This window comes from Lonchura striata, chromosome 28, assembly GCF_046129695.1.
Source record: "Lonchura striata isolate bLonStr1 chromosome 28, bLonStr1.mat, whole genome shotgun sequence".
Lineage (NCBI taxonomy): Eukaryota > Metazoa > Chordata > Aves > Passeriformes > Estrildidae > Lonchura > Lonchura striata.
Window position 1 is genome coordinate 539,516 of NC_134630.1, and position 26,126 is coordinate 565,641.

The following is a 26,126-nucleotide window of genomic DNA, read 5'->3' on the forward strand; positions in this document are numbered from 1 at the left end:
AAACATCGATGGCAGCTGCAGAAATGAAGGGCTGCGTTGAGTTGTCGAGAAGCAAGAACATAGCCAGCGCCTAAGTGTCTGGGAGTCAGCAGCTGCTGCACTTTTGCGATTGCCTTCACTGTGCACTGAATGCCACGACGGCATGGGCACGTTAAAACAACGAGCTGAGCAAGAGTCCCCGAAAGATCACGGCCGTCAGAAAGCAGCTTATATATTGCCCTGGAAAGAGCAGTGTTTTAGGAGTGTGCAGTAAAATCGTGTTTCTGGACAAGGGAGGCATAAGTGCGCTGCGCTCCTAAGCTATCTCCCTGCGAGACACACTGCCAAAGCTTTTCGCTATCATGCAGTCTAGTGCAGACGCACACTCCGGCTCTCCGGAGCTGTCCGAAGCCAAGCGCCGGTGGCCGGCGTCTTTCGGCTGAAGCTGCGCTTCGGAGCGTACGGCTGCCGCTCCGCTGTTGTGTGCGCGAAGCAGCCGCTTCTCCTGCTCCGGGAGCCGGACAGAGCGGTAGCTTGTACGAGGGCGAAGAACGAAGCCGCAGAGCACCGGGCTTCTGCGCGCACCCTAAGGACTGCTAGAGGACCGTGGTGGACACTCGCCTGCGTCTTCAATTCCATTCTAGCATCCTTATGGAAGGTGTTCCAGGACAATTTTCCTGAGTTTTGAATTCGTCCTGATGCAGCCCCTCCTGGGAAACTCGTGCTCGTCCTCTGAGGCTCCGAGTGCAGAGACCTCGATGGCAACTGCAGAAATGAAGCACTCCGTTGAGTTGTCGAGAAGCAAGAACATAGCCAGCGCCTTGTGTTTGGGAGTCAGCAGCTGCTGCACTTTTGCGATTGCCTTCACTGTGCACTGAATGCCACGACGGCATGGGCACGTTAAAACAACGCGCTGAGCAAGAGTCCCCGAAAGATCACGGCCGTCAGAAAGCATCTTATATATTGCCCTGGAAAGAGCATTGTTTTTGGAGTGTGCAGTAAAATCGTGTTTCTGGACAAGGGAGGCATAAGTGCGCTGCACTCCTAAGCTATCTCCCTGCGAGACACACTGCCAAAGCTTTTCGTTATCCTGCAGTCTAGTGCAGACGCACACTACGGCTCTGGGCTGCTGTCCGAAGCCAAGCGCCGGTCGCCGGCGTCTTTCGGCTGAAGCAGCGCTTCGGAGCGTACGGCTGCCGCTCCGCTGTTGTGTGCGCGAAGCAGCCGCTTCTCCTGCTCCGGGAGCCGGACAGAGCGGTAGCTTGTACGAGGGCGAAGAACGAAGCCGCAGAGCACCGGGCTTCTGCGCGCACCCTAAGGACTGCTAGAGGACCGTGGTGGACACTCGCCTGCGTCTTCAATTCCATTCTAGCATCCTTATGGAAGGTGTTCCAGGACAATTTTCCTGAGTTTTGAATTCGTCCTGATGCAGCCCCTCCTGGGAAACTCCTGCTCGTCCTCTGAGGCTCCGAGTGCAGAGACCTCGATGGCAACTGCAGAAATGAAGCACTCCGTTGAGTTGTCGAGAAGCAAGAAGATAGCCAGCGCCTTGTGTTTGGGAGTCAGCAGCTGCTGGACTTTTGCGATTGCCTTCACTGTGCACTGAATGCCACGACGGCATGGGCACGTTAAAACAACGAGCTGAGCAAGAGTCCCCGAAAGATCACGGCCGTCAGAAAGCAGCTTATATATTGCCCTGGAAAGAGCAGTGTTTTAGGAGTGTGCAGTAAAATCGTGTTTCTGGACAAGGGAGGCATAAGTGCGCTGCGCTCCTAAGCTATCTCCCTGCGAGACACACTGCCAAAGCTTTTCGCTATCATGCAGTCTAGTGCAGACGCACACTACGGCTATCGGCTGCTGTCCGAAGCGAAGCGCCAGTCGCCGGCGTCTTTCGGCTGAAGCAGCGCTTCGGAGCGTACGGCTGTTGTGTGCGCGAAGCAGCCGCTTCTCCTGCTCCGGGAGTCGGAGAGAGCGGTAGCTTGTACGAGGGCGAAGAACGAAGCCGCAGAGCACCGGACTTGTGTGCACAGCCTACGGGCTGCTAGAGGAAGGTGGCTGCACCTCCCTAACCTATCAATTCACAGCTGGCATGCTCTTTGGAGCTGGTCCAGGACAACTTTCATTGCTTATGGGTTCGTCCTGATACAGCCCCTCCTGGAAAACTCGTGCTCGTCCTCTGAGGCTCCGAGATGCAGAAACATCGATGGCAGCTGCAGAAATGAAGGGCTGCGTTGAGTTGTCGAGAAGCAAGAACATAGCCAGCGCCTAAGTGTCTGGGAGTCAGCAGCTGCTGGACTTTTGCGATTGCCTTCACTGTGCACTGAATGCCACGACGGCATGGGCACGTTAAAACAACGAGCTGAGCAAGAGTCCCCGAAAGATCACGGCCGTCAGAAAGCAGCTTATATATTGCCCTGGAAAGAGCAGTGTTTTAGGAGTGTGCAGTAAAATCGTGTTTCTGGACAAGGGAGGCATAAGTGCGCTGCGCTCCTAAGCTATCTCCCTGCGAGACACACTGCCAAAGCTTTTCGCTATCATGCAGTCTAGTGCAGACGCACACTCCGGCTCTCCGGAGCTGTCCGAAGCCAAGCGCCGGTGGCCGGCGTCTTTCGGCTGAAGCTGCGCTTCGGAGCGTACGGCTGCCGCTCCGCTCTTGTGTGCGCGAAGCAGCCGCTTCTCCTGCTCCGGGAGCCGGACAGAGCGGTAGCTTGTACGAGGGCGAAGAACGAAGCCGCAGAGCACCGGGCTTCTGCGCGCACCCTAAGGACTGCTAGAGGACCGTGGTGGACACTCGCCTGCGTCTTCAATTCCATTCTAGCATCCTTATGGAAGGTGTTCCAGGACAATTTTCCTGAGTTTTGAATTCGTCCTGATGCAGCCCCTCCTGGGAAACTCGTGCTCGTCCTCTGAGGCTCCGAGTGCAGAGACCTCGATGGCAACTGCAGAAATGAAGCACTCCGTTGAGTTGTCGAGAAGCAAGAACATAGCCAGCGCCTTGTGTTTGGGAGTCAGCAGCTGCTGCACTTTTGCGATTGCCTTCACTGTGCACTGAATGCCACGACGGCATGGGCACGTTAAAACAACGCGCTGAGCAAGAGTCCCCGAAAGATCACGGCCGTCAGAAAGCATCTTATATATTGCCCTGGAAAGAGCATTGTTTTTGGAGTGTGCAGTAAAATCGTGTTTCTGGACAAGGGAGGCATAAGTGCGCTGCGCTCCTAAGCTATCTCCCTGCGAGACACACTGCCAAAGCTTTTCGTTATCCTGCAGTCTAGTGCAGACGCACACTACGGCTCTGGGCTGCTGTCCGAAGCCAAGCGCCGGTCGCCGGCGTCTTTCGGCTGAAGCAGCGCTTCGGAGCGTACGGCTGCCGCTCCGCTGTTGTGTGCGCGAAGCAGCCGCTTCTCCTGCTCCGGGAGCCGGACAGAGCGGTAGCTTGTACGAGGGCGAAGAACGAAGCCGCAGAGCACCGGGCTTCTGCGCGCACCCTAAGGACTGCTAGAGGACCGTGGTGGACACTCGCCTGCGTCTTCAATTCCATTCTAGCATCCTTATGGAAGGTGTTCCAGGACAATTTTCCTGAATTTTGAATTCGTCCTGATGCAGCCCCTCCTGGGAAACTCGTGCTCGTCCTCTGAGGCTCCGAGTGCAGAGACCTCGATGGCAACTGCAGAAATGAAGCACTCCGTTGAGTTGTCGAGAAGCAAGAACATAGCCAGCGCCTTGTGTTTGGGAGTCAGCAGCTGCTGCACTTTTGCGATTGCCTTCACTGTGCACTGAATGCCACGACGGCATGGGCACGTTAAAACAACGAGCTGAGCAAGAGTCCCCGAAAGATCACGGCCGTCAGAAAGCAGCTTATATATTGCCCTGGAAAGAGCAGTGTTTTTGGAGTGTGCAGTAAAATCGTGTTTCTGGACAAGGGAGGCATAAGTGCGCTGCGCTCCTAAGCTATCTCCCTGCGAGACACACTGCCAAAGCTTTTCGCTATCATGCAGTCTAGTGCAGACGCACACTACGGCTCTGGGCTGCTGTCCGAAGCGAAGCGCCAGTCGCCGGCGTCTTTCGGCTGAAGCAGCGCTTCGGAGCGTACGGCTGTTGTGTGCGCGAAGCAGCCGCTTCTCCTGCTCCGGGAGTCGGAGAGAGCGGTAGCTTGTACGAGGGCGAAGAACGAAGCCGCAGAGCACCGGACTTGTGTGCACAGCCTACGGGCTGCTAGAGGAAGGTGGCTGCACCTCCCTAACCTATCAATTCACAGCTGGCATGCTCTTTGGAGCTGGTCCAGGACAACTTTCATTGCTTATGGGTTCGTCCTGATACAGCCCCTCCTGGAAAACTCGTGCTCGTCCTCTGAGGCTCCGAGATGCAGAAACATCGATGGCAGCTGCAGAAATGAAGGGCTGCGTTGAATTGTCGAGAAGCAAGAACATAGCCAGCGCCTAAGTGTCTGGGAGTCAGCAGCTGCTGCACTTTTGCGATTGCCTTCACTGTGCACTGAATGCCACGACGGCATGGGCACGTTAAAACAACGAGCTGAGCAAGAGTCCCCGAAAGATCACGGCCGTCAGAAAGCAGCTTATATATTGCCCTGGAAAGAGCAGTGTTTTAGGAGTGTGCAGTAAAATCGTGTTTCTGGACAAGGGAGGCATAAGTGCGCTGCGCTCCTAAGCTATCTCCCTGCGAGACATACTGCCAAAGCTTTTCGCTATCATGCAGTCTAGTGCAGACGCACACTACGGCTATCGGCTGCTGTCCGAAGCGAAGCGCCAGTCGCCGGCGTCTTTCGGCTGAAGCAGCGCTTCGGAGCGTACGGCTGTTGTGTGCGCGAAGCAGCCGCTTCTCCTGCTCCGGGAGTCGGAGAGAGCGGTAGCTTGTACGAGGGCGAAGAACGAAGCCGCAGAGCACCGGACTTGTGTGCACAGCCTACGGGCTGCTAGAGGAAGGTGGCTGCACCTCCCTAACCTATCAATTCACAGCTGGCATGCTCTTTGGAGCTGGTCCAGGACAACTTTCATTGCTTATGGGTTCGTCCTGATACAGCCCCTCCTGGAAAACTCGTGCTCGTCCTCTGAGGCTCCGAGATGCAGAAACATCGATGGCAGCTGCAGAAATGAAGGGCTGCGTTGAGTTGTCGAGAAGCAAGAACATAGCCAGCGCCTAAGTGTCTGGGAGTCAGCAGCTGCTGCACTTTTGCGATTGCCTTCACTGTGCACTGAATGCCACGACGGCATGGGCACGTTAAAACAACGAGCTGAGCAAGAGTCCCCGAAAGATCACGGCCGTCAGAAAGCAGCTTATATATTGCCCTGGAAAGAGCAGTGTTTTAGGAGTGTGCAGTAAAATCGTGTTTCTGGACAAGGGAGGCATAAGTGCGCTGCGCTCCTAAGCTATCTCCCTGCGAGACACACTGCCAAAGCTTTTCGCTATCATGCAGTCTAGTGCAGACGCACACTACGGCTCTCCGGAGCTGTCCGAAGCCAAGCGCCGGTGGCCGGCGTCTTTCGGCTGAAGCTGCGCTTCGGAGCGTACGGCTGCCGCTCCGCTGTTGTGTGCGCGAAGCAGCCGCTTCTCCTGCTCCGGGAGCCGGACAGAGCGGTAGCTTGTACGAGGGCGAAGAACGAAGCCGCAGAGCACCGGGCTTCTGCGCGCACCCTAAGGACTGCTAGAGGACCGTGGTGGACACTCGCCTGCGTCTTCAATTCCATTCTAGCATCCTTATGGAAGGTGTTCCAGGACAATTTTCCTGAGTTTTGAATTCGTCCTGATGCAGCCCCTCCTGGGAAACTCGTGCTCGTCCTCTGAGGCTCCGAGTGCAGAGACCTCGATGGCAACTGCAGAAATGAAGCACTCCGTTGAGTTGTCGAGAAGCAAGAACATAGCCAGCGCCTTGTGTTTGGGAGTCAGCAGCTGCTGCACTTTTGCGATTGCCTTCACTGTGCACTGATTGCCGAGACATGTGCACGCTAAAAAAACAAGGTGGGCAAGAGGAGGAAGAGAGTACGGTCATCAGAGAGCATCTGGCATCTTGTCCTGGAAACTGCAGTGTTTTTGGAGAGTACAGCAAATCCGTGTTTCTGGACAAGGGAGGCATAAGTGCGCTGCGCTCCTAAGCTATCTCCCTGCGAGACATACTGCCAAAGCTTTTCGCTATCATGCAGTCTAGTGCAGACGCACACTACGGCTATCGGCTGCTGTCCGAAGCGAAGCGCCGGTCGCCGGCGTCTTTCGGCTGAAGCAGCGCTTCGGAGCGTACGGCTGTTGTGTGCGCGAAGCAGCCGCTTCTCCTGCTCCGGGAGCCGGACAGAGCGGTAGCTTGTACGAGGGCGAAGAACGAAGCCGCAGAGCACCGGGCTTCTGCGCGCACCCTAAGGACTGCTAGAGGACCGTGGTGGACACTCGCCTGCGTCTTCAATTCCATTCTAGCATCCTTATGGAAGGTGTTCCAGGACAATTTTCCTGAGTTTTGAATTCGTCCTGATGCAGCCCCTCCTGGGAAACTCGTGCTCGTCCTCTGAGGCTCCGAGTGCAGAGACCTCGATGGCAACTGCAGAAATGAAGCACTCCGTTGAGTTGTCGAGAAGCAAGAACATAGCCAGCGCCTTGTGTTTGGGAGTCAGCAGCTGCTGCACTTTTGCGATTGCCTTCACTGTGCACTGAATGCCACGACGGCATGGGCACGTTAAAACAACGAGCTGAGCAAGAGTCCCCGAAAGATCACGGCCGTCAGAAAGCAGCTTATATATTGCCCTGGAAAGAGCAGTGTTTTAGGAGTGTGCAGTAAAATCGTGTTTCTGGACAAGGGAGGCATAAGTGCGCTGCGCTCCTAAGCTATCTCCCTGCGAGACATACTGCCAAAGCTTTTCGCTATCATGCAGTCTAGTGCAGACGCACACTACGGCTATCGGCTGCTGTCCGAAGCGAAGCGCCGGTCGCCGGCGTCTTTCGGCTGAAGCAGCGCTTCGGAGCGTACGGCTGTTGTGTGCGCGAAGCAGCCGCTTCTCCTGCTCCGGGAGCCGGACAGAGCGGTAGCTTGTACGAGGGCGAAGAACGAAGCCGCAGAGCACCGGGCTTCTGCGCGCACCCTAAGGACTGCTAGAGGACCGTGGTGGACACTCGCCTGCGTCTTCAATTCCATTCTAGCATCCTTATGGAAGGTGTTCCAGGACAATTTTCCTGAGTTTTGAATTCGTCCTGATGCAGCCCCTCCTGGGAAACTCGTGCTCGTCCTCTGAGGCTCCGAGTGCAGAGACCTCGATGGCAACTGCAGAAATGAAGCACTCCGTTGAGTTGTCGAGAAGCAAGAACATAGCCAGCGCCTTGTGTTTGGGAGTCAGCAGCTGCTGCACTTTTGCGATTGCCTTCACTGTGCACTGAATGCCACGACGGCATGGGCACGTTAAAACAACGAGCTGAGCAAGAGTCCCCGAAAGATCACGGCCGTCAGAAAGCAGCTTATATATTGCCCTGGAAAGAGCAGTGTTTTAGGAGTGTGCAGTAAAATCGTGTTTCTGGACAAGGGAGGCATAAGTGCGCTGCGCTCCTAAGCTATCTCCCTGCGAGACACACTGCCAAAGCTTTTCGCTATCATGCAGTCTAGTGCAGACGCACACTACGGCTATCGGCTGCTGTCCGAAGCGAAGCGCCAGTCGCCGGCGTCTTTCGGCTGAAGCAGCGCTTCGGAGCGTACGGCTGTTGTGTGCGCGAAGCAGCCGCTTCTCCTGCTCCGGGAGTCAGAGAGAGCGGTAGCTTGTACGAGGGCGAAGAACGAAGCCGCAGAGCACCGGACTTGTGTGCACAGCCTACGGGCTGCTAGAGGAAGGTGGCTGCACCTCCCTAACCTATCAATTCACAGCTGGCATGCTCTTTGGAGCTGGTCCAGGACAACTTTCATTGCTTATGGGTTCGTCCTGATACAGCCCCTCCTGGAAAACTCGTGCTCGTCCTCTGAGGCTCCGAGATGCAGAAACATCGATGGCAGCTGCAGAAATGAAGGGCTGCGTTGAATTGTCGAGAAGCAAGAACATAGCCAGCGCCTTGTGTTTGGGAGTCAGCAGCTGCTGGACTTTTGCGATTGCCTTCACTGTGCACTGAATGCCACGACGGCATGGGCACGTTAAAACAACGAGCTGAGCAAGAGTCCCCGAAAGATCACGGCCGTCAGAAAGCAGCTTATATATTGCCCTGGAAAGAGCAGTGTTTTAGGAGTGTGCAGTAAAATCGTGTTTCTGGACAAGGGAGGCATAAGTGCGCTGCGCTCCTAAGCTATCTCCCTGCGAGACACACTGCCAAAGCTTTTCGCTATCATGCAGTCTAGTGCAGACGCACACTACGGCTATCGGCTGCTGTCCGAAGCGAAGCGCCAGTCGCCGGCGTCTTTCGGCTGAAGCAGCGCTTCGGAGCGTACGGCTGTTGTGTGCGCGAAGCAGCCGCTTCTCCTGCTCCGGGAGTCGGAGAGAGCGGTAGCTTGTACGAGGGCGAAGAACGAAGCCGCAGAGCACCGGACTTGTGTGCACAGCCTACGGGCTGCTAGAGGAAGGTGGCTGCACCTCCCTAACCTATCAATTCACAGCTGGCATGCTCTTTGGAGCTGGTCCAGGACAACTTTCATTGCTTATGGGTTCGTCCTGATACAGCCCCTCCTGGAAAACTCGTGCTCGTCCTCTGAGGCTCCGAGATGCAGAAACATCGATGGCAGCTGCAGAAATGAAGGGCTGCGTTGAGTTGTCGAGAAGCAAGAACATAGCCAGCGCCTAAGTGTCTGGGAGTCAGCAGCTGCTGCACTTTTGCGATTGCCTTCACTGTGCACTGAATGCCACGACGGCATGGGCACGTTAAAACAACGAGCTGAGCAAGAGTCCCCGAAAGATCACGGCCGTCAGAAAGCAGCTTATATATTGCCCTGGAAAGAGCAGTGTTTTAGGAGTGTGCAGTAAAATCGTGTTTCTGGACAAGGGAGGCATAAGTGCGCTGCGCTCCTAAGCTATCTCCCTGCGAGACACACTGCCAAAGCTTTTCGCTATCATGCAGTCTAGTGCAGACGCACACTCCGGCTCTCCGGAGCTGTCCGAAGCCAAGCGCCGGTGGCCGGCGTCTTTCGGCTGAAGCTGCGCTTCGGAGCGTACGGCTGCCGCTCCGCTGTTGTGTGCGCGAAGCAGCCGCTTCTCCTGCTCCGGGAGCCGGACAGAGCGGTAGCTTGTACGAGGGCGAAGAACGAAGCCGCAGAGCACCGGGCTTCTGCGCGCACCCTAAGGACTGCTAGAGGACCGTGGTGGACACTCGCCTGCGTCTTCAATTCCATTCTAGCATCCTTATGGAAGGTGTTCCAGGACAATTTTCCTGAGTTTTGAATTCGTCCTGATGCAGCCCCTCCTGGGAAACTCGTGCTCGTCCTCTGAGGCTCCGAGTGCAGAGACCTCGATGGCAACTGCAGAAATGAAGCACTCCGTTGAGTTGTCGAGAAGCAAGAACATAGCCAGCGCCTTGTGTTTGGGAGTCAGCAGCTGCTGCACTTTTGCGATTGCCTTCACTGTGCACTGAATGCCACGACGGCATGGGCACGTTAAAACAACGCGCTGAGCAAGAGTCCCCGAAAGATCACGGCCGTCAGAAAGCATCTTATATATTGCCCTGGAAAGAGCATTGTTTTTGGAGTGTGCAGTAAAATCGTGTTTCTGGACAAGGGAGGCATAAGTGCGCTGCACTCCTAAGCTATCTCCCTGCGAGACACACTGCCAAAGCTTTTCGTTATCCTGCAGTCTAGTGCAGACGCACACTACGGCTCTGGGCTGCTGTCCGAAGCCAAGCGCCGGTCGCCGGCGTCTTTCGGCTGAAGCAGCGCTTCGGAGCGTACGGCTGCCGCTCCGCTGTTGTGTGCGCGAAGCAGCCGCTTCTCCTGCTCCGGGAGCCGGACAGAGCGGTAGCTTGTACGAGGGCGAAGAACGAAGCCGCAGAGCACCGGGCTTCTGCGCGCACCCTAAGGACTGCTAGAGGACCGTGGTGGACACTCGCCTGCGTCTTCAATTCCATTCTAGCATCCTTATGGAAGGTGTTCCAGGACAATTTTCCTGAGTTTTGAATTCGTCCTGATGCAGCCCCTCCTGGGAAACTCCTGCTCGTCCTCTGAGGCTCCGAGTGCAGAGACCTCGATGGCAACTGCAGAAATGAAGCACTCCGTTGAGTTGTCGAGAAGCAAGAAGATAGCCAGCGCCTTGTGTTTGGGAGTCAGCAGCTGCTGGACTTTTGCGATTGCCTTCACTGTGCACTGAATGCCACGACGGCATGGGCACGTTAAAACAACGAGCTGAGCAAGAGTCCCCGAAAGATCACGGCCGTCAGAAAGCAGCTTATATATTGCCCTGGAAAGAGCAGTGTTTTAGGAGTGTGCAGTAAAATCGTGTTTCTGGACAAGGGAGGCATAAGTGCGCTGCGCTCCTAAGCTATCTCCCTGCGAGACACACTGCCAAAGCTTTTCGCTATCATGCAGTCTAGTGCAGACGCACACTACGGCTATCGGCTGCTGTCCGAAGCGAAGCGCCAGTCGCCGGCGTCTTTCGGCTGAAGCAGCGCTTCGGAGCGTACGGCTGTTGTGTGCGCGAAGCAGCCGCTTCTCCTGCTCCGGGAGTCGGAGAGAGCGGTAGCTTGTACGAGGGCGAAGAACGAAGCCGCAGAGCACCGGACTTGTGTGCACAGCCTACGGGCTGCTAGAGGAAGGTGGCTGCACCTCCCTAACCTATCAATTCACAGCTGGCATGCTCTTTGGAGCTGGTCCAGGACAACTTTCATTGCTTATGGGTTCGTCCTGATACAGCCCCTCCTGGAAAACTCGTGCTCGTCCTCTGAGGCTCCGAGATGCAGAAACATCGATGGCAGCTGCAGAAATGAAGGGCTGCGTTGAGTTGTCGAGAAGCAAGAACATAGCCAGCGCCTAAGTGTCTGGGAGTCAGCAGCTGCTGGACTTTTGCGATTGCCTTCACTGTGCACTGAATGCCACGACGGCATGGGCACGTTAAAACAACGAGCTGAGCAAGAGTCCCCGAAAGATCACGGCCGTCAGAAAGCAGCTTATATATTGCCCTGGAAAGAGCAGTGTTTTAGGAGTGTGCAGTAAAATCGTGTTTCTGGACAAGGGAGGCATAAGTGCGCTGCGCTCCTAAGCTATCTCCCTGCGAGACACACTGCCAAAGCTTTTCGCTATCATGCAGTCTAGTGCAGACGCACACTCCGGCTCTCCGGAGCTGTCCGAAGCCAAGCGCCGGTGGCCGGCGTCTTTCGGCTGAAGCTGCGCTTCGGAGCGTACGGCTGCCGCTCCGCTCTTGTGTGCGCGAAGCAGCCGCTTCTCCTGCTCCGGGAGCCGGACAGAGCGGTAGCTTGTACGAGGGCGAAGAACGAAGCCGCAGAGCACCGGGCTTCTGCGCGCACCCTAAGGACTGCTAGAGGACCGTGGTGGACACTCGCCTGCGTCTTCAATTCCATTCTAGCATCCTTATGGAAGGTGTTCCAGGACAATTTTCCTGAGTTTTGAATTCGTCCTGATGCAGCCCCTCCTGGGAAACTCGTGCTCGTCCTCTGAGGCTCCGAGTGCAGAGACCTCGATGGCAACTGCAGAAATGAAGCACTCCGTTGAGTTGTCGAGAAGCAAGAACATAGCCAGCGCCTTGTGTTTGGGAGTCAGCAGCTGCTGCACTTTTGCGATTGCCTTCACTGTGCACTGAATGCCACGACGGCATGGGCACGTTAAAACAACGCGCTGAGCAAGAGTCCCCGAAAGATCACGGCCGTCAGAAAGCATCTTATATATTGCCCTGGAAAGAGCATTGTTTTTGGAGTGTGCAGTAAAATCGTGTTTCTGGACAAGGGAGGCATAAGTGCGCTGCGCTCCTAAGCTATCTCCCTGCGAGACACACTGCCAAAGCTTTTCGTTATCCTGCAGTCTAGTGCAGACGCACACTACGGCTCTGGGCTGCTGTCCGAAGCCAAGCGCCGGTCGCCGGCGTCTTTCGGCTGAAGCAGCGCTTCGGAGCGTACGGCTGCCGCTCCGCTGTTGTGTGCGCGAAGCAGCCGCTTCTCCTGCTCCGGGAGCCGGACAGAGCGGTAGCTTGTACGAGGGCGAAGAACGAAGCCGCAGAGCACCGGGCTTCTGCGCGCACCCTAAGGACTGCTAGAGGACCGTGGTGGACACTCGCCTGCGTCTTCAATTCCATTCTAGCATCCTTATGGAAGGTGTTCCAGGACAATTTTCCTGAATTTTGAATTCGTCCTGATGCAGCCCCTCCTGGGAAACTCGTGCTCGTCCTCTGAGGCTCCGAGTGCAGAGACCTCGATGGCAACTGCAGAAATGAAGCACTCCGTTGAGTTGTCGAGAAGCAAGAACATAGCCAGCGCCTTGTGTTTGGGAGTCAGCAGCTGCTGCACTTTTGCGATTGCCTTCACTGTGCACTGAATGCCACGACGGCATGGGCACGTTAAAACAACGAGCTGAGCAAGAGTCCCCGAAAGATCACGGCCGTCAGAAAGCAGCTTATATATTGCCCTGGAAAGAGCAGTGTTTTTGGAGTGTGCAGTAAAATCGTGTTTCTGGACAAGGGAGGCATAAGTGCGCTGCGCTCCTAAGCTATCTCCCTGCGAGACACACTGCCAAAGCTTTTCGCTATCATGCAGTCTAGTGCAGACGCACACTACGGCTCTGGGCTGCTGTCCGAAGCGAAGCGCCAGTCGCCGGCGTCTTTCGGCTGAAGCAGCGCTTCGGAGCGTACGGCTGTTGTGTGCGCGAAGCAGCCGCTTCTCCTGCTCCGGGAGTCGGAGAGAGCGGTAGCTTGTACGAGGGCGAAGAACGAAGCCGCAGAGCACCGGACTTGTGTGCACAGCCTACGGGCTGCTAGAGGAAGGTGGCTGCACCTCCCTAACCTATCAATTCACAGCTGGCATGCTCTTTGGAGCTGGTCCAGGACAACTTTCATTGCTTATGGGTTCGTCCTGATACAGCCCCTCCTGGAAAACTCGTGCTCGTCCTCTGAGGCTCCGAGATGCAGAAACATCGATGGCAGCTGCAGAAATGAAGGGCTGCGTTGAATTGTCGAGAAGCAAGAACATAGCCAGCGCCTAAGTGTCTGGGAGTCAGCAGCTGCTGCACTTTTGCGATTGCCTTCACTGTGCACTGAATGCCACGACGGCATGGGCACGTTAAAACAACGAGCTGAGCAAGAGTCCCCGAAAGATCACGGCCGTCAGAAAGCAGCTTATATATTGCCCTGGAAAGAGCAGTGTTTTAGGAGTGTGCAGTAAAATCGTGTTTCTGGACAAGGGAGGCATAAGTGCGCTGCGCTCCTAAGCTATCTCCCTGCGAGACACACTGCCAAAGCTTTTCGCTATCATGCAGTCTAGTGCAGACGCACACTACGGCTATCGGCTGCTGTCCGAAGCGAAGCGCCAGTCGCCGGCGTCTTTCGGCTGAAGCAGCGCTTCGGAGCGTACGGCTGTTGTGTGCGCGAAGCAGCCGCTTCTCCTGCTCCGGGAGTCGGAGAGAGCGGTAGCTTGTACGAGGGCGAAGAACGAAGCCGCAGAGCACCGGACTTGTGTGCACAGCCTACGGGCTGCTAGAGGAAGGTGGCTGCACCTCCCTAACCTATCAATTCACAGCTGGCATGCTCTTTGGAGCTGGTCCAGGACAACTTTCATTGCTTATGGGTTCGTCCTGATACAGCCCCTCCTGGAAAACTCGTGCTCGTCCTCTGAGGCTCCGAGATGCAGAAACATCGATGGCAGCTGCAGAAATGAAGGGCTGCGTTGAGTTGTCGAGAAGCAAGAACATAGCCAGCGCCTAAGTGTCTGGGAGTCAGCAGCTGCTGCACTTTTGCGATTGCCTTCACTGTGCACTGAATGCCACGACGGCATGGGCACGTTAAAACAACGAGCTGAGCAAGAGTCCCCGAAAGATCACGGCCGTCAGAAAGCAGCTTATATATTGCCCTGGAAAGAGCAGTGTTTTAGGAGTGTGCAGTAAAATCGTGTTTCTGGACAAGGGAGGCATAAGTGCGCTGCGCTCCTAAGCTATCTCCCTGCGAGACACACTGCCAAAGCTTTTCGCTATCATGCAGTCTAGTGCAGACGCACACTCCGGCTCTCCGGAGCTGTCCGAAGCCAAGCGCCGGTGGCCGGCGTCTTTCGGCTGAAGCTGCGCTTCGGAGCGTACGGCTGCCGCTCCGCTGTTGTGTGCGCGAAGCAGCCGCTTCTCCTGCTCCGGGAGCCGGACAGAGCGGTAGCTTGTACGAGGGCGAAGAACGAAGCCGCAGAGCACCGGGCTTCTGCGCGCACCCTAAGGACTGCTAGAGGACCGTGGTGGACACTCGCCTGCGTCTTCAATTCCATTCTAGCATCCTTATGGAAGGTGTTCCAGGACAATTTTCCTGAGTTTTGAATTCGTCCTGATGCAGCCCCTCCTGGGAAACTCGTGCTCGTCCTCTGAGGCTCCGAGTGCAGAGACCTCGATGGCAACTGCAGAAATGAAGCACTCCGTTGAGTTGTCGAGAAGCAAGAACATAGCCAGCGCCTTGTGTTTGGGAGTCAGCAGCTGCTGCACTTTTGCGATTGCCTTCACTGTGCACTGAATGCCACGACGGCATGGGCACGTTAAAACAACGCGCTGAGCAAGAGTCCCCGAAAGATCACGGCCGTCAGAAAGCATCTTATATATTGCCCTGGAAAGAGCATTGTTTTTGGAGTGTGCAGTAAAATCGTGTTTCTGGACAAGGGAGGCATAAGTGCGCTGCACTCCTAAGCTATCTCCCTGCGAGACACACTGCCAAAGCTTTTCGTTATCCTGCAGTCTAGTGCAGACGCACACTACGGCTCTGGGCTGCTGTCCGAAGCCAAGCGCCGGTCGCCGGCGTCTTTCGGCTGAAGCAGCGCTTCGGAGCGTACGGCTGCCGCTCCGCTGTTGTGTGCGCGAAGCAGCCGCTTCTCCTGCTCCGGGAGCCGGACAGAGCGGTAGCTTGTACGAGGGCGAAGAACGAAGCCGCAGAGCACCGGGCTTCTGCGCGCACCCTAAGGACTGCTAGAGGACCGTGGTGGACACTCGCCTGCGTCTTCAATTCCATTCTAGCATCCTTATGGAAGGTGTTCCAGGACAATTTTCCTGAGTTTTGAATTCGTCCTGATGCAGCCCCTCCTGGGAAACTCCTGCTCGTCCTCTGAGGCTCCGAGTGCAGAGACCTCGATGGCAACTGCAGAAATGAAGCACTCCGTTGAGTTGTCGAGAAGCAAGAAGATAGCCAGCGCCTTGTGTTTGGGAGTCAGCAGCTGCTGGACTTTTGCGATTGCCTTCACTGTGCACTGAATGCCACGACGGCATGGGCACGTTAAAACAACGAGCTGAGCAAGAGTCCCCGAAAGATCACGGCCGTCAGAAAGCAGCTTATATATTGCCCTGGAAAGAGCAGTGTTTTAGGAGTGTGCAGTAAAATCGTGTTTCTGGACAAGGGAGGCATAAGTGCGCTGCGCTCCTAAGCTATCTCCCTGCGAGACACACTGCCAAAGCTTTTCGCTATCATGCAGTCTAGTGCAGACGCACACTACGGCTATCGGCTGCTGTCCGAAGCGAAGCGCCAGTCGCCGGCGTCTTTCGGCTGAAGCAGCGCTTCGGAGCGTACGGCTGTTGTGTGCGCGAAGCAGCCGCTTCTCCTGCTCCGGGAGTCGGAGAGAGCGGTAGCTTGTACGAGGGCGAAGAACGAAGCCGCAGAGCACCGGACTTGTGTGCACAGCCTACGGGCTGCTAGAGGAAGGTGGCTGCACCTCCCTAACCTATCAATTCACAGCTGGCATGCTCTTTGGAGCTGGTCCAGGACAACTTTCATTGCTTATGGGTTCGTCCTGATACAGCCCCTCCTGGAAAACTCGTGCTCGTCCTCTGAGGCTCCGAGATGCAGAAACATCGATGGCAGCTGCAGAAATGAAGGGCTGCGTTGAGTTGTCGAGAAGCAAGAACATAGCCAGCGCCTAAGTGTCTGGGAGTCAGCAGCTGCTGGACTTTTGCGATTGCCTTCACTGTGCACTGAATGCCACGACGGCATGGGCACGTTAAAACAACGAGCTGAGCAAGAGTCCCCGAAAGATCACGGCCGTCAGAAAGCAGCTTATATATTGCCCTGGAAAGAGCAGTGTTTTAGGAGTGTGCAGTAAAATCGTGTTTCTGGACAAGGGAGGCATAAGTGCGCTGCGCTCCTAAGCTATCTCCCTGCGAGACACACTGCCAAAGCTTTTCGCTATCATGCAGTCTAGTGCAGACGCACACTCCGGCTCTCCGGAGCTGTCCGAAGCCAAGCGCCGGTGGCCGGCGTCTTTCGGCTGAAGCTGCGCTTCGGAGCGTACGGCTGCCGCTCCGCTCTTGTGTGCGCGAAGCAGCCGCTTCTCCTGCTCCGGGAGCCGGACAGAGCGGTAGCTTGTACGAGGGCGAAGAACGAAGCCGCAGAGCACCGGGCTTCTGCGCGCACCCTAAGGACTGCTAGAGGACCGTGGTGGACACTCGCCTGCGTCTTCAATTCCATTCTAGCATCCTTATGGAAGGTGTTCCAGGACAATTTTCCTGAGTTTTGAATTCGTCCTGATGCAGCCCCTCCTGGGAAACTCGTGCTCGTCCTCTGAGGCTCCGAGTGCAGAGACCTCGATGGCAACTGCAGAAATGAAGCACTCCGTTGAGTTGTCGAGAAGCAAGAACATAGCCAGCGCCTTGTGTTTGGGAGTCAGCAGCTGCTGCACTTTTGCGATTGCCTTCACTGTGCACTGAATGCCACGACGGCATGGGCACGTTAAAACAACGCGCTGAGCAAGAGTCCCCGAAAGATCACGGCCGTCAGAAAGCATCTTATATATTGCCCTGGAAAGAGCATTGTTTTTGGAGTGTGCAGTAAAATCGTGTTTCTGGACAAGGGAGGCATAAGTGCGCTGCGCTCCTAAGCTATCTCCCTGCGAGACACACTGCCAAAGCTTTTCGTTATCCTGCAGTCTAGTGCAGACGCACACTACGGCTCTGGGCTGCTGTCCGAAGCCAAGCGCCGGTCGCCGGCGTCTTTCGGCTGAAGCAGCGCTTCGGAGCGTACGGCTGCCGCTCCGCTGTTGTGTGCGCGAAGCAGCCGCTTCTCCTGCTCCGGGAGCCGGACAGAGCGGTAGCTTGTACGAGGGCGAAGAACGAAGCCGCAGAGCACCGGGCTTCTGCGCGCACCCTAAGGACTGCTAGAGGACCGTGGTGGACACTCGCCTGCGTCTTCAATTCCATTCTAGCATCCTTATGGAAGGTGTTCCAGGACAATTTTCCTGAATTTTGAATTCGTCCTGATGCAGCCCCTCCTGGGAAACTCGTGCTCGTCCTCTGAGGCTCCGAGTGCAGAGACCTCGATGGCAACTGCAGAAATGAAGCACTCCGTTGAGTTGTCGAGAAGCAAGAACATAGCCAGCGCCTTGTGTTTGGGAGTCAGCAGCTGCTGCACTTTTGCGATTGCCTTCACTGTGCACTGAATGCCACGACGGCATGGGCACGTTAAAACAACGAGCTGAGCAAGAGTCCCCGAAAGATCACGGCCGTCAGAAAGCAGCTTATATATTGCCCTGGAAAGAGCAGTGTTTTTGGAGTGTGCAGTAAAATCGTGTTTCTGGACAAGGGAGGCATAAGTGCGCTGCGCTCCTAAGCTATCTCCCTGCGAGACACACTGCCAAAGCTTTTCGCTATCATGCAGTCTAGTGCAGACGCACACTACGGCTCTGGGCTGCTGTCCGAAGCGAAGCGCCAGTCGCCGGCGTCTTTCGGCTGAAGCAGCGCTTCGGAGCGTACGGCTGTTGTGTGCGCGAAGCAGCCGCTTCTCCTGCTCCGGGAGTCGGAGAGAGCGGTAGCTTGTACGAGGGCGAAGAACGAAGCCGCAGAGCACCGGACTTGTGTGCACAGCCTACGGGCTGCTAGAGGAAGGTGGCTGCACCTCCCTAACCTATCAATTCACAGCTGGCATGCTCTTTGGAGCTGGTCCAGGACAACTTTCATTGCTTATGGGTTCGTCCTGATACAGCCCCTCCTGGAAAACTCGTGCTCGTCCTCTGAGGCTCCGAGATGCAGAAACATCGATGGCAGCTGCAGAAATGAAGGGCTGCGTTGAATTGTCGAGAAGCAAGAACATAGCCAGCGCCTAAGTGTCTGGGAGTCAGCAGCTGCTGCACTTTTGCGATTGCCTTCACTGTGCACTGAATGCCACGACGGCATGGGCACGTTAAAACAACGAGCTGAGCAAGAGTCCCCGAAAGATCACGGCCGTCAGAAAGCAGCTTATATATTGCCCTGGAAAGAGCAGTGTTTTAGGAGTGTGCAGTAAAATCGTGTTTCTGGACAAGGGAGGCATAAGTGCGCTGCGCTCCTAAGCTATCTCCCTGCGAGACATACTGCCAAAGCTTTTCGCTATCATGCAGTCTAGTGCAGACGCACACTACGGCTATCGGCTGCTGTCCGAAGCGAAGCGCCAGTCGCCGGCGTCTTTCGGCTGAAGCAGCGCTTCGGAGCGTACGGCTGTTGTGTGCGCGAAGCAGCCGCTTCTCCTGCTCCGGGAGTCGGAGAGAGCGGTAGCTTGTACGAGGGCGAAGAACGAAGCCGCAGAGCACCGGACTTGTGTGCACAGCCTACGGGCTGCTAGAGGAAGGTGGCTGCACCTCCCTAACCTATCAATTCACAGCTGGCATGCTCTTTGGAGCTGGTCCAGGACAACTTTCATTGCTTATGGGTTCGTCCTGATACAGCCCCTCCTGGAAAACTCGTGCTCGTCCTCTGAGGCTCCGAGATGCAGAAACATCGATGGCAGCTGCAGAAATGAAGGGCTGCGTTGAGTTGTCGAGAAGCAAGAACATAGCCAGCGCCTAAGTGTCTGGGAGTCAGCAGCTGCTGCACTTTTGCGATTGCCTTCACTGTGCACTGAATGCCACGACGGCATGGGCACGTTAAAACAACGAGCTGAGCAAGAGTCCCCGAAAGATCACGGCCGTCAGAAAGCAGCTTATATATTGCCCTGGAAAGAGCAGTGTTTTAGGAGTGTGCAGTAAAATCGTGTTTCTGGACAAGGGAGGCATAAGTGCGCTGCGCTCCTAAGCTATCTCCCTGCGAGACACACTGCCAAAGCTTTTCGCTATCATGCAGTCTAGTGCAGACGCACACTACGGCTCTCCGGAGCTGTCCGAAGCCAAGCGCCGGTGGCCGGCGTCTTTCGGCTGAAGCTGCGCTTCGGAGCGTACGGCTGCCGCTCCGCTGTTGTGTGCGCGAAGCAGCCGCTTCTCCTGCTCCGGGAGCCGGACAGAGCGGTAGCTTGTACGAGGGCGAAGAACGAAGCCGCAGAGCACCGGGCTTCTGCGCGCACCCTAAGGACTGCTAGAGGACCGTGGTGGACACTCGCCTGCGTCTTCAATTCCATTCTAGCATCCTTATGGAAGGTGTTCCAGGACAATTTTCCTGAGTTTTGAATTCGTCCTGATGCAGCCCCTCCTGGGAAACTCGTGCTCGTCCTCTGAGGCTCCGAGTGCAGAGACCTCGATGGCAACTGCAGAAATGAAGCACTCCGTTGAGTTGTCGAGAAGCAAGAACATAGCCAGCGCCTTGTGTTTGGGAGTCAGCAGCTGCTGCACTTTTGCGATTGCCTTCACTGTGCACTGATTGCCGAGACATGTGCACGCTAAAAAAACAAGGTGGGCAAGAGGAGGAAGAGAGTACGGTCATCAGAGAGCATCTGGCATCTTGTCCTGGAAACTGCAGTGTTTTTGGAGAGTACAGCAAATCCGTGTTTCTGGACAAGGGAGGCATAAGTGCGCTGCGCTCCTAAGCTATCTCCCTGCGAGACATACTGCCAAAGCTTTTCGCTATCATGCAGTCTAGTGCAGACGCACACTACGGCTATCGGCTGCTGTCCGAAGCGAAGCGCCGGTCGCCGGCGTCTTTCGGCTGAAGCAGCGCTTCGGAGCGTACGGCTGTTGTGTGCGCGAAGCAGCCGCTTCTCCTGCTCCGGGAGCCGGACAGAGCGGTAGCTTGTACGAGGGCGAAGAACGAAGCCGCAGAGCACCGGGCTTCTGCGCGCACCCTAAGGACTGCTAGAGGACCGTGGTGGACACTCGCCTGCGTCTTCAATTCCATTCTAGCATCCTTATGGAAGGTGTTCCAGGACAATTTTCCTGAGTTTTGAATTCGTCCTGATGCAGCCCCTCCTGGGAAACTCGTGCTCGTCCTCTGAGGCTCCGAGTGCAGAGACCTCGATGGCAACTGCAGAAATGAAGCACTCCGTTGAGTTGTCGAGAAGCAAGAACATAGCCAGCGCCTTGTGTTTGGGAGTCAGCAGCTGCTGCACTTTTGCGATTGCCTTCACTGTGCACTGAATGCCACGACGGCATGGGCACGTTAAAACAACGAGCTGAGCAAGAGTCCCCGAAAGATCACGGCCGTCAGAAAGCAGCTTATATATTGCCCTGGAAAGAGCAGTGTTTTAGGAGTGTGCAGTAAAATCGTGTTTCTGGACAAGGGAGGCATAAGTGCGCTGCGCTCCTAAGCTATCTCCCTGCGAGACATACTGCCAAAGCTTTTCGCTATCATGCAGTCTAGTGCAGACGCACACTACGGCTATCGGCTGCTGTCCGAAGCGAAGCGCCGGTCGCCGGCGTCTTTCGGCTGAAGCAGCGCTTCGGAGCGTACGGCTGTTGTGTGCGCGAAGCAGCCGCTTCTCCTGCTCCGGGAGCCGGACAGAGCGGTAGCTTGTACGAGGGCGAAGAACGAAGCCGCAGAGCACCGGGCTTCTGCGCGCACCCTAAGGACTGCTAGAGGACCGTGGTGGACACTCGCCTGCGTCTTCAATTCCATTCTAGCATCCTTATGGAAGGTGTTCCAGGACAATTTTCCTGAGTTTTGAATTCGTCCTGATGCAGCCCCTCCTGGGAAACTCGTGCTCGTCCTCTGAGGCTCCGAGTGCAGAGACCTCGATGGCAACTGCAGAAATGAAGCACTCCGTTGAGTTGTCGAGAAGCAAGAACATAGCCAGCGCCTTGTGTTTGGGAGTCAGCAGCTGCTGCACTTTTGCGATTGCCTTCACTGTGCACTGAATGCCACGACGGCATGGGCACGTTAAAACAACGAGCTGAGCAAGAGTCCCCGAAAGATCACGGCCGTCAGAAAGCAGCTTATATATTGCCCTGGAAAGAGCAGTGTTTTAGGAGTGTGCAGTAAAATCGTGTTTCTGGACAAGGGAGGCATAAGTGCGCTGCGCTCCTAAGCTATCTCCCTGCGAGACACACTGCCAAAGCTTTTCGCTATCATGCAGTCTAGTGCAGACGCACACTACGGCTATCGGCTGCTGTCCGAAGCGAAGCGCCAGTCGCCGGCGTCTTTCGGCTGAAGCAGCGCTTCGGAGCGTACGGCTGTTGTGTGCGCGAAGCAGCCGCTTCTCCTGCTCCGGGAGTCAGAGAGAGCGGTAGCTTGTACGAGGGCGAAGAACGAAGCCGCAGAGCACCGGACTTGTGTGCACAGCCTACGGGCTGCTAGAGGAAGGTGGCTGCACCTCCCTAACCTATCAATTCACAGCTGGCATGCTCTTTGGAGCTGGTCCAGGACAACTTTCATTGCTTATGGGTTCGTCCTGATACAGCCCCTCCTGGAAAACTCGTGCTCGTCCTCTGAGGCTCCGAGATGCAGAAACATCGATGGCAGCTGCAGAAATGAAGGGCTGCGTTGAATTGTCGAGAAGCAAGAACATAGCCAGCGCCTTGTGTTTGGGAGTCAGCAGCTGCTGGACTTTTGCGATTGCCTTCACTGTGCACTGAATGCCACGACGGCATGGGCACGTTAAAACAACGAGCTGAGCAAGAGTCCCCGAAAGATCACGGCCGTCAGAAAGCAGCTTATATATTGCCCTGGAAAGAGCAGTGTTTTAGGAGTGTGCAGTAAAATCGTGTTTCTGGACAAGGGAGGCATAAGTGCGCTGCGCTCCTAAGCTATCTCCCTGCGAGACACACTGCCAAAGCTTTTCGCTATCATGCAGTCTAGTGCAGACGCACACTACGGCTATCGGCTGCTGTCCGAAGCGAAGCGCCAGTCGCCGGCGTCTTTCGGCTGAAGCAGCGCTTCGGAGCGTACGGCTGTTGTGTGCGCGAAGCAGCCGCTTCTCCTGCTCCGGGAGTCGGAGAGAGCGGTAGCTTGTACGAGGGCGAAGAACGAAGCCGCAGAGCACCGGACTTGTGTGCACAGCCTACGGGCTGCTAGAGGAAGGTGGCTGCACCTCCCTAACCTATCAATTCACAGCTGGCATGCTCTTTGGAGCTGGTCCAGGACAACTTTCATTGCTTATGGGTTCGTCCTGATACAGCCCCTCCTGGAAAACTCGTGCTCGTCCTCTGAGGCTCCGAGATGCAGAAACATCGATGGCAGCTGCAGAAATGAAGGGCTGCGTTGAGTTGTCGAGAAGCAAGAACATAGCCAGCGCCTAAGTGTCTGGGAGTCAGCAGCTGCTGCACTTTTGCGATTGCCTTCACTGTGCACTGAATGCCACGACGGCATGGGCACGTTAAAACAACGAGCTGAGCAAGAGTCCCCGAAAGATCACGGCCGTCAGAAAGCAGCTTATATATTGCCCTGGAAAGAGCAGTGTTTTAGGAGTGTGCAGTAAAATCGTGTTTCTGGACAAGGGAGGCATAAGTGCGCTGCGCTCCTAAGCTATCTCCCTGCGAGACACACTGCCAAAGCTTTTCGCTATCATGCAGTCTAGTGCAGACGCACACTCCGGCTCTCCGGAGCTGTCCGAAGCCAAGCGCCGGTGGCCGGCGTCTTTCGGCTGAAGCTGCGCTTCGGAGCGTACGGCTGCCGCTCCGCTGTTGTGTGCGCGAAGCAGCCGCTTCTCCTGCTCCGGGAGCCGGACAGAGCGGTAGCTTGTACGAGGGCGAAGAACGAAGCCGCAGAGCACCGGGCTTCTGCGCGCACCCTAAGGACTGCTAGAGGACCGTGGTGGACACTCGCCTGCGTCTTCAATTCCATTCTAGCATCCTTATGGAAGGTGTTCCAGGACAATTTTCCTGAGTTTTGAATTCGTCCTGATGCAGCCCCTCCTGGGAAACTCGTGCTCGTCCTCTGAGGCTCCGAGTGCAGAGACCTCGATGGCAACTGCAGAAATGAAGCACTCCGTTGAGTTGTCGAGAAGCAAGAACATAGCCAGCGCCTTGTGTTTGGGAGTCAGCAGCTGCTGCACTTTTGCGATTGCCTTCACTGTGCACTGAATGCCACGACGGCATGGGCACGTTAAAACAACGCGCTGAGCAAGAGTCCCCGAAAGATCACGGCCGTCAGAAAGCATCTTATATATTGCCCTGGAAAGAGCATTGTTTTTGGAGTGTGCAGTAAAATCGTGTTTCTGGACAAGGGAGGCATAAGTGCGCTGCACTCCTAAGCTATCTCCCTGCGAGACACACTGCCAAAGCTTTTCGTTATCCTGCAGTCTAGTGCAGACGCACACTACGGCTCTGGGCTGCTGTCCGAAGCCAAGCGCCGGTCGCCGGCGTCTTTCGGCTGAAGCAGCGCTTCGGAGCGTACGGCTGCCGCTCCGCTGTTGTGTGCGCGAAGCAGCCGCTTCTCCTGCTCCGGGAGCCGGACAGAGCGGTAGCTTGTACGAGGGCGAAGAACGAAGCCGCAGAGCACCGGGCTTCTGCGCGCACCCTAAGGACTGCTAGAGGACCGTGGTGGACACTCGCCTGCGTCTTCAATTCCATTCTAGCATCCTTATGGAAGGTGTTCCAGGACAATTTTCCTGAGTTTTGAATTCGTCCTGATGCAGCCCCTCCTGGGAAACTCCTGCTCGTCCTCTGAGGCTCCGAGTGCAGAGACCTCGATGGCAACTGCAGAAATGAAGCACTCCGTTGAGTTGTCGAGAAGCAAGAAGATAGCCAGCGCCTTGTGTTTGGGAGTCAGCAGCTGCTGGACTTTTGCGATTGCCTTCACTGTGCACTGAATGCCACGACGGCATGGGCACGTTAAAACAACGAGCTGAGCAAGAGTCCCCGAAAGATCACGGCCGTCAGAAAGCAGCTTATATATTGCCCTGGAAAGAGCAGTGTTTTAGGAGTGTGCAGTAAAATCGTGTTTCTGGACAAGGGAGGCATAAGTGCGCTGCGCTCCTAAGCTATCTCCCTGCGAGACACACTGCCAAAGCTTTTCGCTATCATGCAGTCTAGTGCAGACGCACACTACGGCTATCGGCTGCTGTCCGAAGCGAAGCGCCAGTCGCCGGCGTCTTTCGGCTGAAGCAGCGCTTCGGAGCGTACGGCTGTTGTGTGCGCGAAGCAGCCGCTTCTCCTGCTCCGGGAGTCGGAGAGAGCGGTAGCTTGTACGAGGGCGAAGAACGAAGCCGCAGAGCACCGGACTTGTGTGCACAGCCTACGGGCTGCTAGAGGAAGGTGGCTGCACCTCCCTAACCTATCAATTCACAGCTGGCATGCTCTTTGGAGCTGGTCCAGGACAACTTTCATTGCTTATGGGTTCGTCCTGATACAGCCCCTCCTGGAAAACTCGTGCTCGTCCTCTGAGGCTCCGAGATGCAGAAACATCGATGGCAGCTGCAGAAATGAAGGGCTGCGTTGAGTTGTCGAGAAGCAAGAACATAGCCAGCGCCTAAGTGTCTGGGAGTCAGCAGCTGCTGGACTTTTGCGATTGCCTTCACTGTGCACTGAATGCCACGACGGCATGGGCACGTTAAAACAACGAGCTGAGCAAGAGTCCCCGAAAGATCACGGCCGTCAGAAAGCAGCTTATATATTGCCCTGGAAAGAGCAGTGTTTTAGGAGTGTGCAGTAAAATCGTGTTTCTGGACAAGGGAGGCATAAGTGCGCTGCGCTCCTAAGCTATCTCCCTGCGAGACACACTGCCAAAGCTTTTCGCTATCATGCAGTCTAGTGCAGACGCACACTCCGGCTCTCCGGAGCTGTCCGAAGCCAAGCGCCGGTGGCCGGCGTCTTTCGGCTGAAGCTGCGCTTCGGAGCGTACGGCTGCCGCTCCGCTCTTGTGTGCGCGAAGCAGCCGCTTCTCCTGCTCCGGGAGCCGGACAGAGCGGTAGCTTGTACGAGGGCGAAGAACGAAGCCGCAGAGCACCAGGCTTCTGCGCGCACCCTAAGGACTGCTAGAGGACCGTGGTGGACACTCGCCTGCGTCTTCAATTCCATTCTAGCATCCTTATGGAAGGTGTTCCAGGACAATTTTCCTGAGTTTTGAATTCGTCCTGATGCAGCCCCTCCTGGGAAACTCGTGCTCGTCCTCTGAGGCTCCGAGTGCAGAGACCTCGATGGCAACTGCAGAAATGAAGCACTCCGTTGAGTTGTCGAGAAGCAAGAACATAGCCAGCGCCTTGTGTTTGGGAGTCAGCAGCTGCTGCACTTTTGCGATTGCCTTCACTGTGCACTGAATGCCACGACGGCATGGGCACGTTAAAACAACGCGCTGAGCAAGAGTCCCCGAAAGATCACGGCCGTCAGAAAGCATCTTATATATTGCCCTGGAAAGAGCATTGTTTTTGGAGTGTGCAGTAAAATCGTGTTTCTGGACAAGGGAGGCATAAGTGCGCTGCGCTCCTAAGCTATCTCCCTGCGAGACACACTGCCAAAGCTTTTCGTTATCCTGCAGTCTAGTGCAGACGCACACTACGGCTCTGGGCTGCTGTCCGAAGCCAAGCGCCGGTCGCCGGCGTCTTTCGGCTGAAGCAGCGCTTCGGAGCGTACGGCTGCCGCTCCGCTGTTGTGTGCGCGAAGCAGCCGCTTCTCCTGCTCCGGGAGCCGGACAGAGCGGTAGCTTGTACGAGGGCGAAGAACGAAGCCGCAGAGCACCGGGCTTCTGCGCGCACCCTAAGGACTGCTAGAGGACCGTGGTGGACACTCGCCTGCGTCTTCAATTCCATTCTAGCATCCTTATGGAAGGTGTTCCAGGACAATTTTCCTGAATTTTGAATTCGTCCTGATGCAGCCCCTCCTGGGAAACTCGTGCTCGTCCTCTGAGGCTCCGAGTGCAGAGACCTCGATGGCAACTGCAGAAATGAAGCACTCCGTTGAGTTGTCGAGAAGCAAGAACATAGCCAGCGCCTTGTGTTTGGGAGTCAGCAGCTGCTGCACTTTTGCGATTG